Raw genomic sequence first — 5,538 nt, forward strand, 5'->3', positions numbered from 1 at the left:
AAATCCATGTATTATTCCAGGCACTAGGCATATAGCCACAAACAAGACAGGTATGATCCCTACCCTCCAGGGGTTGATCACCAACATTGTTTTCCCTAAAAGCCAGTTGAGGTTCAGGCATATTGGTTCTGGCTTCTTCTGTATCCCTGTGCACACAGCAAGTACTTAATAATAAAAACTCATTGGTTAATCGGTTGATTTTGCTCCCCAAACTCTGCCTGCCCCTGGCCTCCGATTCTACTTATAACTTCATTCAGTCTCCTTCCAAATGCCCACCTTAGATCTTGGGTCATAGTAGGCAAAGCAGTGTGAGGTCCACACTCAGGACAAGGCAAGAAAAACCGAAAGTGTGAGCCAGCCAATGGTGACAGAGAAACAGTCTTTAATAAAAGTGAGATCCATGTACAAAACAAAAAAACAAAACAACCTTCAAACAAGTAGATTGCATCCTGATGGACTTGATAGATACATGAATTGCTTGATTGAGAATAAAAAATTTATTAAAAACACATACAGGGCTTCCCTGGTGGCGCAGTGGTTGAGAGTTCGCCTGCCGATGCAGGGGACACGGGTTCGTGACCCGGTCCAGGAGGATCCCACGTGCCGTGGAGCGGCTGGGCCTGTGAACCATGGCCGCTGAGCCTGCGTGTCTGGAGCCTGTGCTCTGCAACGGGAGAGGCCACAGCAGTGAGAGGCCCGCGTACCGCACAAAAAAAAAAAAAAACAAACACACACATACAGAACATTCAGACTGGTGCTTAATAAAATAGCCTATTTGTGCTTCTGTAATTGGATGAAATTTTGACAGAATTTTTTTAATTCACTCATTATGACTCAATGAATATATTTTCAAATTAGCTTTACTGCCTTTAAAGTGCTAACTTAAGGCATTTCAGTGCAGTCAGCGTGGTCCCTTTGGCAGAGTATTTTCTTAATTAATGTTTGCTACTGATCTGACATGTGTCTCACCTGCCTTTGTGAGGATGGAATTTAATTTTTTTCTTTCTTGATTTGCCTTGCCATTTGCAGAACACGTTATCCTAGAAGGAAGCTCCTTTAGTATTCAGACCAGGTTCTCCTGCATGTCTGCCAAGCAGACATGTGAAGCATTCACAAGCATAAGTGAAGCATTCACAGAGGTGCTTTGAGCTAGGGAACCCTTTCACACCCCTTCCCCAAATACAGCAGAGATGTCTCATCAGTAAATACCCAAGCCTGGGGTCATCAGTCCCATGCAAAGCCCATGTCCAACACACAGTGCCTCATCTTGAGACTTCCTGAATTGGGTCTGCAGTCTGTTCCCCAGTGACCCATGAAATAAAAAACCTGAAATAATGGAGATTGGAAGAGACCTTAGGGTAAAGATAGACTGAAGAAATCAAGTCCGGGACTTCCCTGGCGGTCCAGTGGTTAAGACTTCACCTTCCAATGCAGGGGGTGCAGGTTCGATCCCTGGTCAGGGAGCTGAGATCCCACCCGCTTGCGGCCAAAAATCCAAAACATAAAACAGAAGCAATATTGCAACAAATTCAATAAAGACTTTAAAAATGGTCCACATCAAAAAAAAAAAATCTTTAAAAAGAAAAAAAGAAATCAGGTCCATGTTACTGCGATAGACCTTGAGGGATAGTGTGGTTCAATGTCACCTTCCACAGAGGCCCAGAAGCCCACTAAGGACCCAGAACTAGACACAATGCTGGAACAGGATCCCAGAAGTGCCATATGTGGGCAGCCAAGGATGCTATGAGCTGGAGATATTAGTAGTTTAGAGGGTGTAAAACAACACGGGAAACAAGGTTCTGTCTTCGTTTTCCTGTGCTTTCTTTGAGCACATATTACAATGCAGAGCCCCAAAACTGCCAGTCTCTTTTAGCACAGCCTCTAATCCTATTAAAAAGGATTATTCCATTGTCCTGGGCTATCAGATCTTTGTAAGAACTCATTTAGGTCAACCTTTTAGGAAATTTACACACACATTAAAAAAAAAATTAAATAAGCCACTTGCATTTGTCTCAAAGAGAGCCAAACCTGGTAGGCTTGACTGTGTACAGCCCTCGTGTCTTTTCATCTTCTCTTAAAGCCTCATGCAAATCCTGGTTCTGTGACCCCTTTGGTTGTTCAGTTCTAAATGTAGATAGGGGGGATGCCTGAGTAAGAGTCAGAGACTGGTAATTTCCAGCAAAAGGACTAGAATGTTAAATCCACTTCAATCACCTCTACTTGCTGTGAACTTCACCCTGAATTCCTTTAGTCAGCTCAAGCTCAGAGGAGAGCAAGGACTAACAGAGACCAGAGCAGGATGGATGTGGGTGCCCAGTCGGGAGTCAAGAGGCCCCTTCTACTGGGTTTCTGAGTGTCCAGTGACTCAGACTGATCTCTGCCCAGGATGGTATTTAATGTCACAAGCCTAACAGTGCCTCTACCTCCCCATTCTGCTTTGCCCATTTCAAATAATGGCATCACCAATCATCCTCATCCAAACCAAAGCCCTGAAGGCATCACCTGCCCCTTCCTCATCTCTGTAACCCACACCCCATCAGTCTCCTTCATGGAGGTTCAGGTTTCTCAACCTCTCCCAAATCCTCCTGTAACAGGCAGCCTCCAACCCGGATCCCAGTGATTCCCCACCTCCTGTATTCACATCCTTTTGTAATCCACACCCCTTGAGTGTGGGCTGGACCTAGTGATTTCTACCCAGTAGAATATGGCAAAGGTGATACGATGTCACTTCTGTCGTTAGGTTTCAGAAGACTATGACTTCCATCTTGTTCACACATTCTCTCTCCCTGGTTCTTCTCACCTGGTTCTTCTGTTGGAGAGAGGTCAGTGCAAGGAACTAAGGGTGGTCTCCAGCCAACAGCCAGCAAAGAACTGAGGTCCCCAGTCCAATAGCTCATGAGGAACTGAATCCTGCTAGCAACCACCAAAAGACCTTGGAAGGGGATCCTGCCCTAACTGAACCTCAAGATGACAGTAGCCTGGTTGACACCTAAACTGCAGCTTGTGAGAGATCCTCATGCCGAGGACCCAGTTCAGCCACACCCAGACTCCTGAGCCTCAAAGACTGTGAGATGCCAAACATGTATTGTTCTAAGCCACTCATTTCAGGGTAATTTTTATGCAACATATATAACTAATACAATCCCTCCCATTCCATCCTCTGTCCAGCCCTCATTTTCCCCTGCCTAGAAGATTCTAAAGAGCCACTTAATTGGTCTCCCCTGTATCTCCAATCTCAATCTGTCATCTTCAAGGCTATCAAGTAATCTACTAAAACAAAGCAATAATCACATTGCCACCAAAGGGTGAAGGTCTAATGCATCAACTTCCATTTCAACCAGATCAGCTTCAATTCTACCCATTTTATGTCATATGCTTCTCAATTAGATTTCATTTGAAGGTGGAGATGGGGAGGAAGAAAATGATACTTTCACTGTAAAATTTTAAATTAGAAACAATTTGAGGGTGGGGTGAATAGCCATGGGAGCATTTACAAATACTCTGATTCCCCAACTCTTGGACACATGGTAGGACTGCTCTTCTCTGCTTCCTTGTGGTAAGGTGTGGCCCTGTGACTGGTGGGGGCCAATGAGATGTGAATGCACATGTCACTTTTAGATGAACATATTTAGTGGTGGTTGCTTGAATTCCACTTTTCTATTCCCTGTTGTGGAGCCTGGGACCCTGAGAGGCTATAAAGAGCAGAGCCCCCCTACTCACACATGTTATAGCCTGAGTGAGAAATAAACCTTTGCTGTGTTAAGTCCCTTAGGATCAAGGGTTATTTGTTATACAGCACAGCCCATCCTGCCCTGACTAACACAGAACAGCAGTGAATCAGTCCCACCTCTAATTTCATAGATTAGGAAACTAAGGAGAGAAGAAGTCATTGCTTGAGATTATCCAGTAGAGGGCCTATCCCAAGCACTCACCGGGACACTAGGCCCCTTATTATGTCTATAAGCACTGATGAGGTGATCGCCCAAGTTTCTGTGAAGATGCCTACAGTTTCCCAGCAGAGGGGCTGGGAAGGAGCTAATACTCATGACAGGAAAAACTAGGAAAGGAGTGACGTGTGCTGTTGCATGGGGAGTGGGAAATAGCAAGCTACAAACCTCTTGGGAGTTTACAGTAAGAGACTAGTAATTCCTAATGAGTTTCCAGATTTTCAAGTCTTTTCTGCTGTGCTTTCAAGATGTGAAACTGGCCAGAGGGAAGGGCAATAATTAATCCAAATTCCTTCAAGCAAGTCATCCTTATTGCTGAGTGGCTTTTAAAGTGCTCCGAAATAGGCCCTTGGTCAGCTTTCAGTAGGGTGACTATATGCCCCAGCTTGCCCAGATTAGTCTTGGTTTACACCTATTGCCCTGGCATAATTATTAGCAGCGCTCCCTTTCACTCTCAAACATGTCCCAGTTTGGAAGATAAATTATACCGTCACTCTAGCTTTGAGACTACAGTTACTTGCCAAGCTTCATTTTCCTATTCACTCACTACAGACCACTGACCACTGACTGGTGGAAAAGGAAGAATTTCCACCAACCCAGAACTGCCAAAGAAAGTCAGCTTCAGGCAGCTGTTAGGCTGGCTGTGGGGATCCTGGGTTCCAGTCTCCTCTCTGATATCATCTGGCTACCTGATTTCTAAAAAGTTGATTTTCTTCCTTTGACCTCTGTGTTATACAAATTAACGGAGCTGGATTGAATGGCCCTTGGATTTCCTTCCAGTCTTGGGTTCCGTAAACCTGTCTATTGGAGAGATTTCCGACAATGGAGGAAATCTACAGGGGTACCAAGCATTGAATGCAGATGGAATCAATCATGCAGCCCATAGATATATTTACAACTTTTCGTTTCAAATCCATGCAGATGCTGTTGTGGTTAACAAAATGCAAAATCTCTTAAAAACATTACAGAATTCAGAGTCTCTGCGTGTCATTAGATATTTTCTCAATCCGTAAGATGAGAAGTGCCGTTTGGGGAAGAATGGTTACATGTATATGTACGGCTGAGTCCCTTTGTTGTGCACCTGAAACTATCACAAATTGTTAATTGGCTATACTCCAATATAAAATAAAACGTTAAAAAAAAAGATCAGGTTGGGGGAGGGGCATAAAAGGCAAAAAATATTGTCATTAGAAAAGGACATTCATAGTCAAACAGGTTGAGAACCACTGAGCTACAGGAAGCAATAAATAGAAGCATGCAAAATTTTGTGTCATCTGCATATTTGCTTGTTCTGGGGAAAGTTCATCAGCTTTTCGAACGAGTCTATGACCCAGATAAGATCCAAAATAACTGTTCTGGAAAAACAAGATGCATGAATGATTTCCAGAAGCCCTGTTTAGCCCCATCCCTACCCACCCCCCAAATAATGATAACATTAGCTTCTATTTGTTTTATCCCTACTATACAACAGAGATTATGCTAAGTGCTTTGCGTAGCCATCAATGTCCCTAAAAGAAATGAGATAAGAAAAAAAATGCACAAAGGAAGGAAGTCACTTACCCTAAGTTTCTTATGGGCAGAGGCAGGGCTC

This window comes from Tursiops truncatus, chromosome 2 (assembly GCF_011762595.2).
Source record: "Tursiops truncatus isolate mTurTru1 chromosome 2, mTurTru1.mat.Y, whole genome shotgun sequence".
In the NCBI taxonomy this organism is placed as follows: Eukaryota; Metazoa; Chordata; class Mammalia; order Artiodactyla; family Delphinidae; genus Tursiops; species Tursiops truncatus.